This window comes from Rhinopithecus roxellana, chromosome 14 (genome assembly GCF_007565055.1).
Source record: "Rhinopithecus roxellana isolate Shanxi Qingling chromosome 14, ASM756505v1, whole genome shotgun sequence".
NCBI lineage: Eukaryota > Metazoa > Chordata > Mammalia > Primates > Cercopithecidae > Rhinopithecus > Rhinopithecus roxellana.
The window spans coordinates 116,619,203-116,641,136 of NC_044562.1; the positions used below are offsets into that span (position 1 = coordinate 116,619,203).

Genomic DNA, 21,934 nt, shown 5'->3' on the forward strand with positions numbered 1-21,934 from the left:
TAATCCCAGCACTTTGGGAGGCCAAGGCGGGCGGATCACAAGGTCAGGAGGTCGAGACCATCCTGGCTAACACAGTGAAACCCCGTCTCCACTTAAAAAATACAAAAAATGCCGGCCGGGCGCGGTGGCTCAAGCCTGTAATCCCAGCACTTTGGGAGGCCGAGGCGGGCGGATCACGAGGTCAGGAGATCGAGACCATCCTGGCTAACACGGTGAAACCCCGTCTCTACTAAAAAAATACAAAAAACTAGCCGGGCGAGGTGGCGGGCGCCTGTAGTCCCAGCTACTCGGGAGGCTGAGGCAGGAGAATGGCGTAAACCCGGGAGGCGGAGTTTGCAGTGAGCTGAGATCTGGCCACTGCACTCCAGCCTGGGTGACAGAGTGAGACTCCTTCTCAAAAAAAAAAAAAAAAAAAAAAAAAAAAAAAAATACAAAAAATTAGCCGGGCGAGATGGCGGCGCCTGTAGTCCCAGCTACTCGGGAGGCTGAGGCAGGAGAATGGCCTGGACCCGGGAGGCGGAGCTTGCAGTGAGCTGAGATCCGGCCACTGCACTCCAGCCTGGGCGACAGAGCGAGACTCCGTCTCACAAAAAAAAAAAAAAAAAAAAAAAGAATTATTTTTGTATTTAATTAAACCAGATATTTTTGTCTTATAACATCTTGCTAGATGGTACGAGCTACTTATTTGTTTTGGGGTGGTGGTACTAGTGAACAGAAACAGTGAAGTGTGATTCTCCCCAGTTCACCCCCACCCCTCCATTTCAGGGTCAGCATAGTTTATTTTTCCATAAACCATTTTTTAAGCAAGATCCTCAGTCAAAATTCGGGCTTTTATATAGAAAAAAAGAATTCTGATCCTTTGTGTCTCCATAATCAGCTAAGCTCCTCAAGTCTCACTTTCAGTTAGCATGAGTAAGAACAGAAGCCATTTCATCTGACTTGGCTAATAACCACGTCTCAAGAAAGCTAGACCTTGCTGCCTGTTGGTGCTGCAAGGAAATAAATGTTTTTCTCTGATGGAGCACTCACACAGTCGGGTTTGTGTTGTAAAACGGAGGAAATTATCCAACGGCTGTAATTACAGTGACTCATTGACACAAATACTGAGAGGCAGATGTGGCATAAATAATGAGAGAACACAAAGAAGACTCTTCATTATCAAATCTAGCCTTCACATCTTCATCATGTAGGAAGGCCACAAGGCCAGCCCTGAGAATCCCTCTTTCCCCCAAGGCTCTTTGATTGTTCTCCCACCTGGAGAACTGGGTGGTGGATATCAGACTGACCTGTAAGAGTAACATGAAATTCAAACGTGAGCCATCCTCTAAGACTGCAAATTGTGTGGCATCAAATGAAAACTGCCATATGGATAGAATAAACAGGGCATATTTAGGGACTGTGCCAAAACCACAGAGCAAAAGACAAACCCAAACCAAAGCATGACTCCAACAAAAGTCAGGCTGAGCCATGAGGAGATAGTAACAAAACCACAGTGAAATCAGTTTCCTCAGCAGCATAGATGGTAGCCAGCACAGGAGGACAGAGCCATTTGGAAGTCAGACACACCTGGATGACTTTAGAGAGTCACTGATGCTGTCTCAGTCTCAATTATCTCCTTTATAAAATGGAGGATTTGTTTTAGGGAACTAACTCTTACAAAGCTGTGAGAATTAAGAGGTAATAAACATGAGCATAAGACCAGGTGTGGTGGCTCACACCTGGAATCCCAGCACTTTGAGAGGCCAAGAATCACTTGAGCCCAGGAATTGAGACTAGCCTGAGCAACCTGGAGAAACCTCATCTTTACAAAAAATACAAAAATTAGCCAGGCAGGGTAGCGCATGACTGAAATCCCAGCTACTTGGGAGGCCGAGGTGGGAGGATCACTTGAACTCAGGAGATTGCGACTGTGGTGAGCCATGATTGGGTTACTGCACTCCAGCCTTGGTGACAGAGCGAGACTCTGTCCCCGTCCCCCACCCCCCAAAAAACCATTTGAAAAATATAAAATTTTAGTTAAAGGTCCTGACAGTGACAGCAAATACTTCGTTTAACTTTATATCTTTTAGAAGAAAACAAATGGTAAGCTTTGTCTGCAATGATATGAAAAAAGAAAGGCATACCTTACGATTTCAATGGCATGAGCATTGTATTGACTAAAGCCTGATTGGTAGTCATATACAGTATGGAAGTTTCTTTTTTTTTTTTTTTTTTTTTTTTTTTTGAGACGGAATCTTGCTCTGTCACCCAGGCTGGAGTGCATTGGCATGATCTCAGTTCACTGCAACCTCCGCCTCTGCCGGGTTCAAGTGATTCTCCTAACTCAGCCTCCCCAGTAGCTGAGATTACACGTGTGTGCTACCGTGCCTAACTAATTTTTATATTTTGAGTAGAGATGTGGTTTCACCATGATGGTCATGCTGGTCTCGAACTCCTGACCTCGTGATCCACCCACCTTGGCCTCCCAAAGTGCTGGGATTACAGGCGTGAGCCACCGTGCCCAGTCCAGTTTCTACTTTTTTTTTTTGTTTTGAGGCGGAGTCTCACTCTGCCGCCCAGGCTGGAAGTGCAGTGGCGTGATCTTCCGCTCACTGCAAGCTCCGCCTCCCAGGTTCATGCCATTCTCCTGCCTCAGTCTTCCGAGTAGCTGGGACTACAGGCTCCTGCCACAACGCCCGGCTAATTTTTTGTACTTTTTTAGTAGAAACGGAGTTTCCCCATGTTAGCCAGGATGGTCTCGATTTCCTGACCTCGTGATCCGCCTGCCTCAGCCTCCCAACGTGCTGGGATTACAGGCGTGAGCCACCGCGCCTGGCCAGTTTCTACTTTTTGTCTTTGTTTTTGCGTCCTATAGTATTCCAAAATGTCAATTTATAATGGTGATACTTGTAACAACTACTTTATTGAATGAGGACATTTAATGAATTGTGTATCTTTTCTACTTACAGATTTTTTTATTAAGTTGAATACCATAAAAACCCAGCATTAACACTAAAATATCAATGTTAATTATATTGCTGCTAATGCTAATTAGTAGTAACACTATTACTGCTGATAAGAATGACAACAGAGCACCTGAGCTAGTCTAGTGAATTGTGCATTTTTAAGCCAACATTTCATTTGCGATTTCTGCCTTTTTTCACTAAAGTAAATGTATTTTTTATGACCATAGAGTAGCAATCTGTATTTTTAGTTCCAATAAAAGTTAAACATTCCAAAAGACTGTCACACACTCTATACTTGTATTTTTCACCCACTTTCCGTTTACTGCAAATGATTCATTCATTCATTCATTCATTCATTCATTCATTCATTCATCCAATACTGATAATCTATGAGATGCTAGAATCCTTTCTTAGAACTTGGATACTAAAGTAAGGAATTTTCAGAATTTTTTTCACTAATGTTCACTTTGGTTAGTAGCTTTTACATATTTTGGAATCTGGAGAACAATGAATGGATAAAATTCACAGCCTTGAATAGTCATTTAAAAATTTTGAAACATTCACCAATTAGTGGATTTCTCTTTGTAGTATAAGTATACCACGGTGGAAGCATTTCCCCTCTGGGAACAAGGAACTCCAGACCCACAGAGATTAAAGTTTTAGGTACAGGACACACCAGTTCCTCACATGGGTACCATAGGAATGATGATAAACAGGGCTGCTTATACTTTTACTCCTAGGTTCCCAAGCCCGTATTTTCTACCTATTAGGGGCACAGTACCATAAAATGGTCATTGATTTAGAGTGTATATGCTGTCCTGAAGGACACCAAACATTCAAGATACATATTCTGGTTGGCACTCCAGGTGCATCTTCAAAAGGTGTTTTCATGCCATGTCAAGCTGACAGCTTCTCGGTGATGCAGGACCAGTGTGATAGGACCAGTGAATTCCACAGTCTTACGTCAATTTCTGTATCTCTTTTACTGTAGAGCGAGTCCTTTGTTTTGAGATAACATTATGAAGAAACCAGTGTCAGTGGAGCAATCTCTAAGTCCCTGAGCAGAAGTGCTGGAAAAGATCCTGTGGGCAGGAAAGGCAGATAAGTGTTAATCTCAGTAAAGATAAACTGCCACCCTCTGTCAGAGTGGAAGGCGTTCAATGTAATGAACTTGCCATAATTAGCTGATTGAACTTGATGGATAGTGCCATAATGGGAGTTCAGCATTGGTCCTTATTGTTGACAGGTTAGATAATAGGCAGAGGCAAAGGCTGGATGGGACGTGGTCAGTGAGAACTCTTACTTATGACCTTATATGTAGCTTCCATTCCTGCTGCCTTCGCTACTACATTCACAAGCTTATTGGGCCAGGACAGGAGAATTTAGTTGACATTAGGTCACTGGGCCATTTCATCTACTTACTGGTTCATGGCCCGTTATTTAACATGTGCTCTTTAATAAGTGTTAACATGTGATACCAAGGTACTTATACTCCATGCTCACACCTATAAATCCATGGTCTCTGAGCTTCTAACCTTCTTCCTTCCAGGACCTGGATCATGTAGCCATATGTTTTCTTTACCTAAGGCCACTTCTTTTCTCACAAAAAGCGCATGACAATATCTACCATTGAAAACTATTTATTGTGAGGATTTCTGCTTATTGCCACCTTACAAGGCCCTCCCTGAGTAGGACTGTGGCTTAGGAAGAGTTCCTTTTCAGCTTTCATTCACTGGGCTGAACTATCTTTAAACCAAGCTCGACCATTTTCCTCCTTCATGAGCTACTCACATGGGACTCTCGGCTTGGCCATAGTGTGACCTGATGGTGAGGAGGTAGTGCAATGATGGTAGATGACTTGGAATTTTGTGGCACCTACTTTTGCAGCTTACTTTGGAACTGCTCATGTCTTCTCCTGAATGTACCACTCTGTCTTACGATGAAGTGTGTCTGGCCACATTTCTTATGACTTGGTGAATCTGACAGAAGCCAAATCATGATGTATAGTTCTGCCAGTGTGGCCATTTGGTGCCTAATGACCAGATGCTACCAGGACCTGATTTTAAAATGGTGCATATTTCTGGGCTTTAGATGGCATGGCCTTTCTTCAGAAACTTAGGGTTGCTTGCCGTAAACCCTATACGGCATCTCTTCCCACACAGACACCAGATGGGTCATAGGGAGCAAATGACAGGGTTGCTTGCATCACAAAAACAGAGCTCTTTCTATCTCTGGATCCCAATGAAATCTGGTAGTTTTCTATCTGACTCTGTAAATGGGTCACAGCAGCATTCCCAAGACTGAATAGTGTTGTGCCATTGTATTATGCCTTTTGTTGTGTGTTGTTGGGTGTTTTGAAATGTATTACTGTGTCCTTTACTTTGGAGGAAATATCCTACTATGTCCCAGACCAGCAAACTCCTAAAATCTTCACTGAATATTTGTAGGAATTACTCTTACTGTCTAGAGCACCATGTATCTTACCAAGTCCTGCAGGAGCCTACAACTTCATGATCACATTGGCTGATTAAAATGATACGAACCAATATGACCTTGTTATGGTACCTCTAGACATGTGAATATAAACTACTTTTAATCCTTTTTGCTGATATGGATGGAAAATAATGCATACATCAGATCAATGGCCATTTACAATGCCCCTGCCCTCTGTTTCAGCAAAGATACCTTACTTGTCACATCAGTTCCAGTCAAGGATCCTACTTGTTTAAGTTTATAACCATCTATAAGTCATCTTCCAGTATCCAACTGTTGTTTTTTGTTGATTTTTTTTTTTTTTTTTTGGAGAGGCCAGAATAGTGAATTATATGGGGACATGATGGTGACGATCAAGGTTACATCCTTTAAATTTTTATGGGTGACACTAATTATTACCTAATGTTCCAGGGATATTGTATTATTTTGGATTTAATATCTTGGTTGGGATAGGGGCAATTATAGGGCCTCCACTTAGTCTTCCCGAGTTGTACTATTACAAGTATGTTGTTTCCAATTCTGCATTTTGGGACAAGGGAAATATTTAAAGTTATGTCCATAGATCCAGCAGATCTATCTCGTTTTTATCTTGTGACAGGATTCCATTTATAATCTGGCTACTGCAGGTCCCAACAGTAACAGTGGCCACAATAACACTTTGGGTTCCTCAGTATCAGTGCCGATTTGGACCTAGTATCCAACTATCCTCAAAATATTTTAGTATTTTTCTTACTCCAGTATGTGATTATCTGAGTACAGTAGTCCTCTCTTACACATGGGGGATACATTGTAAGACCCCCAGTAGATGTCTGGAACTATGGATAGTACCAATGCCTATATATACAGATGCCCCTCAACTTACAGTAGAATTACATCCCAGTAAATTCATTGTAAGTTGAAAATACTGTAAGTGAAAAATGCATTTAATATACCTAACCTACCAAACATCATAGGTTGTTCTAGCATTAAACATTCTCAGAACATGCACATCAGCCTACAATTGGGCAAGATCATTGAACACAAAACCTTTTTTATAATAAAGTAGTTAGTATCTCATGTAATTTATTGACTATTGTACATTATGTCAACATTGTGATGGTTTAGTGCCATTGTACAGTCAAAATCTCGTGAATACTGTACTTTATGTCAAAATTGTGATGTTTGGCACCATTGTAAAGTCAAAAAATCAAAAGTTGAAATATCGTTAGTCTGGAATCACCTGTACTATACTTTTTTCTATACATATATAATTACGATAAAGTTTAATTTATAAATAAGGGGCAATAAGAAATTAACAACAATAACTAATAATAAAATATAACTATTATAACAATATGGTATCATCATTACTCTTGTGCTTTGGGGCCATTATTGTGTAATATAAGGGTTACTTGAACATAAGCACTGCCATAGTGCAACAGTCTATCTAGTAACCACGATGACTACTAAGTGATTAATGGGCAGGTAATATAAGCAGAGTGAATACACTAGACAAAAAGATGATTCACACTGCTTAGAATAGCGTGCAATTTAAAACTTATGAATTACTCGCTTCTGGAATTTTCCATTTAATATTTTCAAATCTTGGTTGACCACAGGTAACTGAAACTGGAAATCAAAACTGTAGATAAGGGGTGACTACTGTAAATAGCTTTATAAGAACTGGGAAATCCTTTCAATCCATACTTGCCTTGGTATTGCAAAGTCTTTCTTCATTTATACTTAGCCTCTCCCTCAGTCAGTGGAATTTAAATATTATAATTGGTTCAGGCCTGGAAATTAAGCAAAGGATTTATGAATTTTTCTGGGGTTGGCTGGTCTCAGCCTTCTGATTATCCATTCTTGATTTCTTCTTATTACAATAAAGAATAAACAGGACCCTCGTTGGCCACTGATTCATTTTGCCCTTGGACCTCAATGTTCAATTAACCATCTCCATACTCTCTGTGGGTCAGATCCCAAGACTGCCGTTCTGACCTTGCCGTTTATCATGATAATTGTGATCACTTTCCTTCTGATGCTAAAGTGTCATCACCTGGCCGCAATTATTTGTTCTTCTGTCATCTCATCGCTGCTAGACAGCCCAGATCTGTAACAGCATCTCTTATTGTCAGCCCTGGACTATAGCCGTAGAGATAGCCATAATTATGTTTCTAAAGCTGGTACCCCTTGCCACCAGTATACTTTAAAGAAGAATGGGTCACTTCTACAAAACCTTGAAGTCTCAGAGAATTCAAATTTCAAGGTTCTAGAGTGCATCCACCTCAGATTTCCTCAACCCAAGTGACAGAGATAAAAAGAGTTATTTTATCTTAATCTGTTCTGTAAGGCATTTCATTTATTTTCCTTACAACTTTTTATTTGTAAAAACTTCTCAGTCTTCCTCAATTATGATTATTAGAATCCCCACCTAATGAAAGTTAACAGTTTTATTCATAGTCTATAGGCTTCTGATTGGGTACCTATATTAGATGGAATATTTTTAAAATTTAAATAGACTTATTTTGAGATAATTGTAGATTCACATGTAGCTGTAACAAATAATACAGAGAGATCCCGCACACCTTTTATTCAAGTTCGACCAGTGGTAACATTTTGCAAAACTATAAATTCAATATCACAACCATGATATTGATATTTATAAGCAAGATACATAGCATTTCTCTCACCACAAGGATCGCTCACGTGGCCCTTTTGTAGCCACACCTACTTCTCTCTCACCTTTACTCCTTAACCCCTGGAAACACTAATCTATTCTCCATTTCTCTAACTTTACCATTTCAAGAATGTTATGTAAAAGGTATACAGAGATACCATTAAGTAAATACATACTCATCATAATTCTCTGAAGATTCATTCAGGTTGTTGTGTAAATTATTAGTCTATTGCTTTTTATTGTTAAGTATGATTCCATTGAACTCTTCACCCACTGCAGGACACCAGATTGTTCCAGTTTGGGGCTACTATGAATAAAGCTGTTATACACATTCATGTATGAGTTTTTATGTGAACACAGATTTTCATTTATCTCATATAAATGTCCATGAGAAAAAAATGTGGGTCATACTGTAGTTGAATGTTTAAGTTTTAAAGAAATTATGACTCTTCAGATCAGTTGTGCCATTTTACATTCCCAGAAGCAATGCATCAGTAACTCACTTTCTCTGTGTCCTTGGTCACATTTGGTTGAGTTTTTCAATCCATAAACATGGTATATCTCTTGATTTATTTAGATATTCTTTGATTTCTTTCATCATAATTTTGCAGTTTTCATCATATAAGTCCTATACATGTCTGTTTTATGAGATTTGCACCTAAGTATTCCATTATTTTCTTGAGTGATTGCAAATGGAACCACATTTTTAATTCCATTGTACCCACGTTTATAGCTAATGTTGAGAAATACACATGATTTTTGTATATTTATCATGTGTCCTAAGACCTTGCTGATCAAACTTATTTGCTCTGGGAGGGGTGTGTGTGTGTGTGTATGTGTGTGTACCATTAAGCATATGTCACCTGTAAGATGTTTGCAGATGTCTTTTATCAATTTTAGAAATTCTCCTATACTCCTATTTTTCTGATAGATTTTATCTTGAATGACTATTAAGTTTTGTAAATTTTTTTCTGCATTGATTACTATAGTCATGTAATTTTTCTTCTTTAACCTATTGACATAGTAGATTACATTGATTGATTTTTAAATATTGAACCAGGCTTTAATTCCTAGAATAAATCTCATGTTATGGTATATAATTCTTCTTATATATTGCTGAATTCTATCTCTAATGTTTTAAGAATTTTGCATCTATATTTATTAGGGATATTAAATTGTTTCATTTGTCAGTTTCTTTTTTTGTACTGACTTTCTCTGATTTTTGGCAACAGAGTAATGATAACTTCATAAAATAAATTGTGAAGTGATCACTCATCACACTTTATGGAAGACTTTGAGTTGAATTGGTATTAATTTTTCTTTAAACAATTATAGATATTCACTGGTGAAATTATCTGGGCCTGCAGATTTCTTTTGGGGAGTTTTACAATTATGAATTCAATTACTTTAATAGTAAAGTTCTATTTAAATTATCTCTTTCAGCTGGGCGTAGTGGCTCATGCCTGTAATCCTAGCACTTTGGGAGGCCGAGGTGGGCAGATTGCCTGAGCTCAGTAGTTTGAGACCAGCCTGGGCAACACAGTGAAACCCCATCTGTACAAAAAATACAAAAAAATTAGCCAGATGTGGCTGCATGCGTCTGTAGTCCCAGCTACTCAGGAGGCTGAGACAGGAGAATTGCTTCAACCCGGGAGGCGGAGGTTGCAGTGAGCCGAGATCATGCCACTGCCCTCCAGCCTGGGCAACAGAGCAAGACTCCATCTCAAAAAAATATATATATATACACACACACACACATATATATGTACGTATATATATACGTACATATATATGTGTGTGTGTGTGCACATATGTATCCTATTGGGTGAGTTGCTGATAGTTTGTGTGTTTTTTGAAGGTTTAGTCCATTTTGTTGAAGTTGTCAAACGTGTGTAGAGATGTTCATTGTTTTCCCCTATTATCCTTTTAATGTCTAGAGAGACTATAAGAATATACTGTGTTTAATTTCTGGTATTGGTAATTTTTATCTTCTGTCTTTTATTCTTTGTCAGTTATCTTAGTTTGTTTTGCCTTGCTATAAAGGGATACCTAAGGCTAAGTAATTTATAAAGAAAAGAGATTTATTTGTCTCATGGTTTTGCAGGCTGTACAAGAAGTAAAGCACCAGCATCTGCTTCTAGCGAGAGCCCCAGGGAGTTTTCAATTACGGCAAAAGAGGAAAGAAAACAGGCATGTCACATGGTGAGAAAGGGAGCAAGAAGAATAGAGGAGGAATGGCCATGCTTCTTTGTAACAATCAGGTCTCATGTGAACTAATAGAGTGAGAACCCATTACCATAATCATGGCACCAACCCATTCGGGAGGAGTCTGCCCTCATGACTCACACATCTCCCACTAGGTCCCACCTCCAATCCTGGGGATCAAATTTCAACATGAGGTTTGAAGGGCACAAATGTCCTAACTATATCATCAATCTTGCTAGAAATTTGTCAATTTATTGAAAAACATTTCTGCATTACTGACTTCTTCAGCTTCAGTTTAAGGACATGTGAATCAGAAAGCATGCCTGGAGAACTTACTAATGTGTCGTTCCTTTGGTCTCAAATTCCCTAGCAATCCTGCCTTGTCTCCACCTTTCGGAGTTGCCTTATGCTTGTTTCATATAAAATGTCCAGAGTTCTTAGCTGTATTTAGTGAAGAAATAGGAGAATTATGTTAATTTTATCTTTTTGGAAGGAGAAGACAATAGAATAATTTTTATATGTATTAAACCTGTACCCCAAAGCAAGTAGGAAACAAAAATACTAAATGGATTAGAAAAGACAATTTGGATGAAAACTTGGATGCAGTTCCTTACAAAGGAAAATGTGAAATATTGTCCTTGTCTATTATATTGCTTCTGAATATACGAAATAAATTTTGCTTTTCTCTTATATTTGATCATAGAGCCTTCAGAGCCCTTAATATGTACAGAAGCCATTTAATATGGGTTTGAGTTATAAGGTAAAGAGATGTAAAATTAAAGCCCTGGCTGGATGAAGTGGCTCATGCCTTTAATCCCAGCACTTTGGGTGGCTGAGGCGGGAGGATCACCTGTGGTCAGGAGTTCAAGATCGGCCTGGCCAACATGGTGAAACCTCATCTCTACTAAAAATACAAAAATTAACCAGGTGTGGTGGCGCACGCTTGTAATCCCAGCTACTCGGGAGCCTGAGGCAGAAGAATACCTTGAATTCGGGAGGCAGAGGTTGCAGTGAGCAGAGATCGTGCTACTGCACTCCAGCCTGGGTGACAGAGCGAGACTCAGTCTCAAAAAAAAAAAAAGAAAAAATTAATTAAATTAAAGCCCTACTAATTTGTGAATACAAAGTTTGTATATTTTTCATCTTATGTACTGTCTTAATCCATTTTTATTGCTATAAAAGAATATCTAAGACTGGGTAATTTAGGAAGAAAAGGGGTTTGTTTAGCCGATAGTTCTATATGCTGAGAAGATCAAGGTCAAGGATCTGTCTTCTGGTGAGGACATTCGTGCTGCGTTACAACATGGCAGAGAAGGTCAAAAAAAAAAAAAGAGGGGACATGCAAAGAGGAGGAAAAACTGAGGAGCATCCTGGCTTTATAACAACCCATTTTTGAGGGAACTAATCCATTCCTAGGAGAACAAATCCAGTCTTAGGAAATTGAGAACAGCACCAAGAACAGCACCTACAAGAAGATGCTACTACAAGAACAGCACCAAGCCATTTCTGAGGAACCTACTCCCATAACCCAAACACCACCCACTAGTCCCACCTTTAAACACCGACACATTGGAGATCAAATTTCAACATGAATTTTGATGGAGAAAAACAAATAATATTCAAACCACAGCATAAACTTACAACCTAGTAACCATAATAAACAATAACTTTATTTCCTAATAACTGTATTTTCTTATAATGTTAGGAATGGCCGACAAATGGCAACTATCTATGAAGATTCACAGCTGTTAAAAATAATTAGTTTTAATATTTACTGTCCATTATTTCTATACATTATATGGAAAGATAAAAATATGTTAAAGATGTTGTATATGTATAGACCAATATATATATATGCATACATATATTGCAATTTATATACCAACATATACAGCAATATATATATACACATATGCATATATGTACATGCAAAACATTTTTGTTTAACATATTTTTCTCTTTCCATATAACAAATAGAAACAGTGTGCAGTAAATATTAAAACTAATTATGTTTAACAGCTATGAATCTACATAGAGAGTTGTCATTTAATAGACGTTCCCTTCCCACTGAGACAATTTCAGGAAAGTAAACATATTCTTTTAATTGTTTAACTGCCTAAAAATAAATAAGACTTTGGGATTAAATTAATTATTCTCAGAATTAATTTAATTTTTCTAAATATGATAATTTAATTTGTGTGTGCGCTGTTTTGTTTTTCCCAAGTTCATAAAGTACATCAGTTCAAATATCCCTGTGTTTTTTTCATTAAATTTCCGTTTTTAGAAAAGATAATTGCTTAAAGTACTAGGTTATTGATTTAGCATATAGTGAAGGTTTTCATGTGTTTGTGTAGAAGGACTCTCAGCCTGAACCAGGGCTAAAACATCTTAGGATTTTTTGGAGCTATCTGGAGTACTTGAGTAAGTGGCTGCTTACAGTAGAGACATCACCAGAGATAACTCACCCTAAGGAAATGGAGTTTAGACAATAATTAGATAGACAATAATACTCAGTACTATGTCAAAATTCGCCATTAAACAGATCACAAGCAATTTTGTCAGTTTAAGCTTAACATGAAACATAAGAACTGTACTCATTAGAGTAAGCAACAATGCTGGAGAAACCTGTTCTCCCCACTATCATCCAACATTTTACTGGAGGTTCTAGTCCATGCAATAAGATAAGAAAAAGAAGAGTGGTTTGAAGATTAGAAGATGAACATACAACAACGATTACTGTTATATTTTATTAAAATCCATCTAGAACTTGCAGTGTCTAATTGTAGTCACTGACTTCATGTAGCTATTGAGCATTTGAAGTATGGCTACTTGGAGTTGAGATGTATCATAAGTGTAAAACACAGGTGAAATATTTTTAAAGATATATTTGAAAAGAATGCAAAATATCTCATTAAAATGTTTACATTAAGTATAGAAGTAATATTTCAGATAGATAAGGTTAAATAATATAGATTGCTAAAATTAACCTGTTTCTTTTCACTTTTAAAAATTGTTTACTAAACATTTAAAATTCCATACTGACTCAAATTATATTTTTATTGCACAACATTGTTCTAGAAAATTCAAGAGAATAAATTAACAAATTCTTAGAAATTCTAAATGTCAAGTGTTTGAGAAAGTTTTAAATTATATTTTTAAAATATTAGAGCAGATTAAAAAGTTATACATTTAATCTATTTGGTCTAATTAGCATTTTAAAAGCTTTAGTGAAATCTAAACTGTAAAATTTAGAATTCTCCCATTAAAAAGGCACAATTTAATGTTTTTCAGTATATTCATAGGGTTATGAAACTATCATCACAATCTAATTTTAGAACATTTGTCACTCCTAAAAATACTCATTAGTAGTCAGTTCCCATTTCACCTGCCTTACCTCCTCAACCATAAGCTGCCACTAACCTGTTTTCTATCTATATAAACTTGTTTTTCTGTGTATTTCATATAAATGACATCATACTATATCCATATAGTATTTTTGTGACTAGCTGTTGTTTTTCCTCAGCATAACGTTTTCATGTTGTATTTACCAATACTTCCTTTCTTTTTATTTCCAAATACGAATACACAACATTTCATATATTCCTTTATCAGTTAATAAGACATATGGGTTGTTTACCCTTTTGTGTATTATGAATAATGTTGCTATGAATAAGTTTTTGTTTTTGTTTTTGTTTTTGTTTTTGTTTTTTTTGAGACGGAGTCTTGCTCTGTCACCAGGCTGGAGTGCAATGGCGCGATCTCAGGCTCACTGCAACCTCTGCCTCCCAGGTTTAAGCAATTCTACTGCCTCAGCCTCCCCAGTAGCTGGGACTACAGGCACGTGCCACCACACCCAGCTAAGTTTTGTATTTTTACTGGAGACCAGGTTTCACCATGTTGGCCAGGATGTTCTAGATCTCTTGACCTTGTGATCCACCTGCCTTGGCCTCCCAAAGTGTTGGAATTACAGGCGTGAGTCACTGCACCTGGCCAAGTTTTTGTATGTTTTTATTTCTCTTGGGTATATACCTTAGAAGTGGGATTTCTGGGTCATATGGTATCTCTATGTTTAACGTTTGAGGAACTGCCAAACTATTTTTCAAAATGTCTGCACCGTTTTACAATCACCCCCAATGTACAGGGGTTCTGATTTCTCTGCATTCTCATCATCACTCATGATTACCATCAGCCTCTGTATCCATGAGGTTTATGTTTGTTAATTCAACTGACCATGGATTGAAAATATTTGGAGGCCAGGGATGGTGGCTCACACCTGCAATCCCAGCACTTTGGGAAACTGAGGCAGGCAGATCACCTGAGATCAGGAGTTCCAGACAAGAATGGCCAACATGGGGAAACCCCATCTCTACTAAAAATACAAAAAACAATTATCCAGGTGTGGTGGCACATGCCTGTAGTCTCAGCTACTCAGGAGGCTGAGGCATGAGAATTGCTTGAACCTGGAGGTGGAGGGCTAGCCTGGGTGACAGAGCAAGACTCTGTGGAAGCAAGGAAGGAAGAAAGGAAGGAAGGAAGGAAGGAAGGAAGGAAGGAAGGAAGGAAGGAAGGAAGGAAGGAAGGAAGGAAGGAAGGAAGGAAAGGGGAGGGGAGGGGAGGGGAAAGAAGGGGAAGGGGAAGAGGAGAAAGGAAGAAATTTGGGAAAATTATTCCACAAAGTTCAAAAAAACCAAAACTTGAATTTGCTAAACAACTAGTACTACGGTGAATCAGTGTGAATGAAATGATTTATAGGTATTGTATTAGCAATTATAGGTAATCTAGAGATGATTTAAAGTATACAGGATGATGTGTATAGGTTAGATGCAAATACTATGCCAGTTTATATATGGAACTTGATCAGCCTTGGATTTGTGTCTGTTGGAGGGCCCTGGAACAACATCTCCCATGAATACCAAGGGACTGCTGTTATTTGTCCTCTTGGTTATACCTAACATGGGAAATGTGAATTAGTAACTCATTGTTTTGATTTTTATTTTTCTAATGACTAAGGTTACTGAGCATTGTTTCATATGTTTATTAGCCATTTGAATATCTTCTTTGGAGAAACAGCTATTCAAAATATTTGCCTGTTTAAAAATTGGATAGTCATCTTTTTATTATTGAGTTTAACAGTTCTTTATATGTTCTGGATACAAGTGCCTGATCAAATATATAATTTGCAAATATTTTCTCACATTCTATTGGTAGTCTTTCTCTTGATGGACAAATTTGCAACACAAAAGATTTTAACTTTTGGTAGTCTCACATTTTTTTTGCTTGTTCTTTTGATGATGTGTCTAAGAAATCATTAACTAACCTAACCCAAGGTCATGAAGCATGATGCCTATGTTTTCTTCTATGTGGATCTATGGTTTCAGCCTCTATGTTTCAGACTGTTGTCCATTTAGAGTTAATGTTTGCATATGAATGAGTTAAGTGTTCAAATTTATTCTTTTCTTTGTAGATATCCAGTTGTCCCAGGGATATTTGTTGGGAAGAGTATTCTCTACATCCTTCCCCTATGCATTTAATTGTTTTGGCACCCTTCTGGAAATCAATTGACCATAAATGTGTTTAATTTCTAGAATCTCAATTATTTTCTATTTATATATATGTCTATCCTTATGCCTGTACCATACTGTGTTGATTACTGTAAGCCTTGGAGTAAGTTTAAAAATTTAGAAATGTGAGTCCTCCAACTTTACTCTTTTTTGAGATTATTTTGTCTATTCTGGGTTCCATGTATATCTACATTAATTTTAAGATCAGTTTGTCTTTTTCAACAAAAGAAGCCAATTGGGCTATCAATAGGAATTGCATTGACGCTGTAGATTAATTTGGAAAGTATTGCCATCTTAACAATATTAAGTCTTCTGATCCATGATCACAGGGTGCCTTTTCATTTATTTAGACTTCACTTTTTTCAATAATGTTTTCTGATTTTTTGGTTTCAAGTCTTGTGCTTCTTTTATCAAATTTACACGTATCTTAATTTTGATACTACTTTAAATAGAATTGCTTTCTTAATTTTATTTTCAGAATACTACTGCAAAAATATAGCAATACAATGATTTTTGTATATTGGTCTTATATAGTGCAACTCTGCAAAACTCATTTATTAACTCTAATAGTTTTTTGTGGATTTCTTAGTGTTTTATGTCATCTGTAAATAGCATAGTTTTGCTTCTTCCTTTCCAATCTGGGTGCCATATATGTATGTATGTATTACCTAATTGCCCTCTAAATAGAAGTACCAAAAATGTATATCCCTGACTTGTTCCTAATCTTATAGAGAAAGCATTCAGTTTTTCACAGTTAAGTATAATGTTAGCTGTGGTTTTTTCATAGATGGTATTATTAGGGTCTGTGATAGCATTTTTAAGCCTACCTTTCTAGGAGTTACCCTGGGTCAGAGTAGCTTATTGTTCAGTCACTTTGTGCCAGAAGTTGTGTGAAGCTTCTTCCCTGTGTTGACGGGTCTGTCTGTGACTTGGGTAGACTTGCAAATGCTTTCAAGTCGGCTCCATGTCCTGCTCCGATTGCCCCCATATGGGTGCAACACAGTGCTTACATGCAGCCCTTCTAACCTGTGGATTTGTCTATAATCGCAGGGAAGTTCATTGTCTCTGGTTAATTGTCTCTGGTTCCCGCGTTAAACTTTTGGCTGCTCTGCCATTTTGCCTTCATCAGATCTACTTGTCTTTTAATTTTTTCACAATAATCTCCATTATTTTAGACAATGAACATACAATGGAATTCGTCTCTCTTTTTCCCAAATGAAGTCAGTCGCTATAGGCAGAGCTGTGAAACTCTTTGCCTTTATGGTTTGCTTTTCTCCCTGAACAGAAATCCTATATCAATTTGCTAGAACTAGGAATGGGGACCACTTTCTAACAACGACACTCTTGCTCTGTGAGTGGGCATGGGAAGGGGTGGCAGCCCCTCCAGGCATGGAACCTCTGCCCTACAGGAGAACTGGGCTGTGGCAATCAGGAGCTTGGTATTCTCAGTCTGTCATGCCTGAAAGCCTGCTGGCCATCCTACAAGTCAGGACTGGGTGAAACTAGAGAAGCCTCGTCCCAGGAAGAGAGCTTCTGCAAGGGAGGGTTGGAGAGAGTCGGGAAGAGAAATGCCAGCAGTCTGCCCTTCCCACAGTGAAACTATAGCTCCAGATTAGAAGGTTGGGAAAGGGAGTACCCCTGTCTCCTTGACCACACCTATGTGGGAGTAGGGCTTCTGATTTAAAGTTTCCCTAACCCAGAGATGGGGGATAGTAGAGGTTAATGGAGTGGATTCTGACTGAAATATCATGGACTCTTGCTGTTCTCGGGTTCACTAGATTTTCTTGAATAAATGTTTCTTTATTTCCTGTTTGTCCTTGGGACAATTTGTAGACACTTTTAATTTTTTTTTTTTTTTTTTTTTTTTTAAATAACTTTCACAAGTTAAATTGTTGTTTCCCTGGGAAAGGGTCCACTGGCAGTCCCATCCCTGATTTGTGTTTTGCTATGTTTCCCTGAATGGGAAAGAAAGGGAAGGAGTTATACTGTCATTCCTGTAATGCACACAGGACTGTATCACTGGAATGAACATGTAATATCCCGTGTGTGATATGGTAAAACGTTGGGGACATCTAAAATAAACATTGAACAGTTTAAGGGTTTTGAACAAAGGAGGAATAGGATTGTATCTGCTATGAATATGGCAGTTCTTGCAAGTACCAAAAGAATATGAATTTGATAATGATAAGATGGGCAATGATAAAATAGATTAAGAAGCTTTCAAAGTTCAATCATATGCCTTATCAGCACTTTCATTTGCAGTTTGTCCAGGAGGGAAAGCTATGCAAATGAATCCATAAAGGCGTATATTAGAATGATGACATTTGAATGGAAAAGAGAGGTGAGGGACAAGATATAGTGGAAGAAAATTTTTTAGATTTTGGCAATGGATTGGTTGAGGAAAGGGAAGAAAAATATAGTTTCAAGGGTTACATTGAGTTCCTAAGGCAATCACCCTGTTTGTCGTTTCCAGAAATAGGGAATTCAGACAAAGGCTCTAATTCGTAGGGAAAGCTAGTGGATTTGGATGTTAGACTTAATGAAGATGAGTACCATTGCTGCTATAAAGGTCTGGATTCATCAGGTAATTGTTAATTCATATCTGGATTTTTGGAGAGAAGTTATTGTTAATGAAGCTGTGTGTGTGGATTAAATAGATTATCTAGACATAAAAGCGTCAGGAACTCCTTGGAAAAGCTGCATATAAGGGAATAGAGGGTGAGGGAGTTAGTGGAGAAAACTCCAAAGGAGTAGTCAAGGGAAAGAAATAGCGAAGAGGATAGTCTCTATTATGCTTACAACTCAACTTATTATCTGTATGTTATCCAGTCTTTAGATTATCATTGTTTCTGTAATTCTTTTAAAATCTCATGCCCAGTGTCAGTTTGGTACAGGAAGATATAGTCAATGGCTTTATCACTGAGTTATTTTGCACAAAAATATTTTATTCCTTTTATAGGATCTTTCTGATGATCTATTCTATGCCCCTAGATGGGAAATGAAATACAAAATTAATACACCGGGACACTCCTAACCTGCCTTCCTCCTATACGTCTACATCCCAGTGCAAGTATTTAAAGCATGGATGCCTATACCTTCACTTAAAGTTCAATGAATTCTTAATTTAAAATGAAGAAATACATTGAGCTTACTTATTAGGGTATTGGCCTAAATGAGTTATTTTACTTTGGTGCCTAAGATGTGGTCTCCATTCTACTTTCTACTACTTTCTATTTCTGCTACCAACTTTTTTCCCCCATCACCTTCCTTTGTTTCTTAGTCTATGGAGTCCTGCAAGTACAGCCAGCTCAGCACAGGTTACTCTCAAGATGAGAGAGTCTTCACATTTCATACCTTCAAAAGGCAATGACAATAGCTGATATTTATTTATTATTTAGTGTATGCCAGATGCTATATTAAATATTTTAATGTATCAATTTTTTTTATTTTTTTGAGACGGAGTCTCACTCTGTCACCCAGGCTAGAGTACAGTGGCGTGATCTTGGCTCACAGCAACCTGTGCCTACCGGGTTCAAGCGATTCTCCTGCCTCAGCCTCCCAAGTAGCTAGGATTAGAGGCGCGTGACACCATGCCCAGCTAATTTTTTGTATTTTTAGTAGAGGTGGGGTTTCACCGTGTTAGCCAGGATGATCTCAATCTCCTGACCTCGTGATCCACCTGCCTCGGCCTCCGACAGTGCTGGGATTACAGGCCTGAGCTACCATGCCCGGCCTGTATCAATTATTTTGACCTTCACAAACACACTTTGTAGTAGGTCCAGTTGTTACTGCCATTTTGCACATACGCGAATTGAAGCACAGGGAACTGTAAGCCCTGCTCAGGCTCACATAGACAGGGCCTGTGCAGAAGCAGGATGCCACTCAGAGGCTGGCTCGAGCCAGACCTATCTTTTCCACTCACCACCAGAATCTATAATGATCAGAGCCAACATTTCCCTTATCTATTTCCATAGATCTTTATGAAAAAAATCTCAAATCATATATTCTTTCTCAGACCCAAAGTACTTGGAAGTTAAAATACAAATTGGATACAATTCTATTGAAAAGTTACTTATAATTGTACTGAAGTTACAGCAACTCATTGTCAAAACCAACAGGTTCATCAAATACGAACCTAATAGAAGATACCGTCTGAGGACTATTAACAGACATAGTAGTTTGCAAATAGGTTTGAAAAAAAAGTGTCATCTGAAAAGCAAGCCTTTAATAACATTTTTTCTTTTTCTTTCTTTTTATTTTGAAAAATACTTCCCATTCTTTATTTTCCCTTTCCTATTGCTGAAATCTTTCACTGTTTATTTAATCCCAATGGAACTGGACTCTAAGTATCAATGGTTCAGCCAGTCCAACACTTGAATAAATATTACTGGGCTCCAAATGCAAAGCTGTTGGATGTAAGAGACACCAGCACATTACTCACAGTGGTATTCCATAACAGAATGATGGACAGCATGCCATTCAATATCTCATCCCATTCCACATTACAGACAGCAATTCCACAAGCATGCATGGGGCCAAAGGCCTTGGGACATTTCCTAAGAAAGGAACATGCTTACACCAAGGGTCAGGTTTGATAGCTATCCCTATTTAAAGTAAACATACAGCTGAACCTTCAGCTAAAGATCCAGCTGGTAATTGTAATACTGAAAGTGGCATTGGTAAAACTTGTTAGATTTGTAAGTGGCAAGAGAGCCGCCAGTTGAGAGGAAACAGTTACACCCATTCATAGGTTTAATCCAGGGAAATATATACCGGAATAACTGTTAATTGTTTGCGAGGAAAAATATGTCTAAAGCACTTACAATTAGCACTGAAAGTCTGGGTCTTTGGTCCAAGTTATTTACTGAGTCGCTGTAATAGACCTCTATGTATTTTTGTTGGGAAGACTTGGCCACAATGCTGTTTTGCTCCTAGGATGTGCTTTGGCTTTGTGAACAAGAAATGCAACAAGATAAACCTTGGAACATATTTAAATCCGGTTATTGGACTCGCAGTAAACAAGGTCACAAGGAGCAAACTTGGTAAAATGAAATGCTCTTTATGAAAAAAGATAAATATAACCTAGTCCACAGCAAAACTGAGACCCTTCCCAGACCTTTCTTTGGGTTCAGATGGGAGAAGGCATGTCTCTCTCCTCCCTGTTCATCACTACGAGCCCATTCAGATGTGGTATCGGGGGAGAGGGGAGGGAATCTATCTCAGTTAAACCAATTTCTATCCTAGATGCAGATAGCTGGTGGGTTGCCCTAATTTTCAGGAATATGATAAAAGCTTTGCTGTTCTACTGATCCTTCTCCTCACTGTTGCAAGGTAGCTCAACACAGCAAGTAGGACAAGTATAATTCATTTCATTTATAAGAAGACCCTTCAGGCCCCTCTCCCTTTGAAATATGAGAAAGAATGAGGCCTATTCATGCGAGTCAAGTATTTAATCAGATTGTAAAAATAATATTTACTAGTGTGCTCTTAGAATCACTGAACATTTGGGACAGTAATTAAAATTATGATTGTAAATTTTTCCCTTTGGGAACTACTTACATTTGCAGACGTTTTCCAAGTATCTCTTTCCACAGGAATTTGCCTTTAATTTTTGAATTGAAAGACACACACACACACACACCCCCACACAAATACTGAAACCAGGAATTTAATCACAGCTGGATGGATTGTGTACAGATGTCTCACATAAGTTACCATAGAGCTGAAAGACAAAAATGAAACTGAGGGAGATATCAGCGTTATCTTATATTGAGACATAGAAGGGCAGAACTGGGTGCTTTAAAGGTACATAATAATTAATAACTAGTTGATTCATTAGCTGATTAATTCTTATAGAGTCAGAGAATAGGAAAATGATGCTCAAATTCTCCTTCAGAAACTCTCTTGTTTTGCTTGTTCGGATATAGTTTATGTTGAAAAAGGTAACAAAATTTTGAAATATAACAGGGTAGACCAAATAGATCCACTTAAGGAAAAATGCACATATTTAAATAGATGACTTATCTCCTCTAACTTTTTGTGCTTCCAGTCTTTAATTCATTTTTTTTTTTTTT

General features: G+C 37.9%; 1 long non-coding RNA gene across 1 annotated transcript; it reads right to left on the minus strand.

Annotated features, from left to right (window-relative positions):
* Positions 1–961: 961 nt before the first annotated feature.
* LOC115893179 lies at positions 962–21,584 on the minus strand. Its single transcript, XR_004053118.1, has 3 exons — positions 21,420–21,584; positions 10,636–10,740; positions 962–1,286 (listed from the first exon to the last, which is right to left on the minus strand). It is a non-coding gene; the product is annotated as an uncharacterized LOC115893179 (long non-coding RNA).
* Between the last annotated feature and the right edge of the window lie 350 nt (positions 21,585–21,934).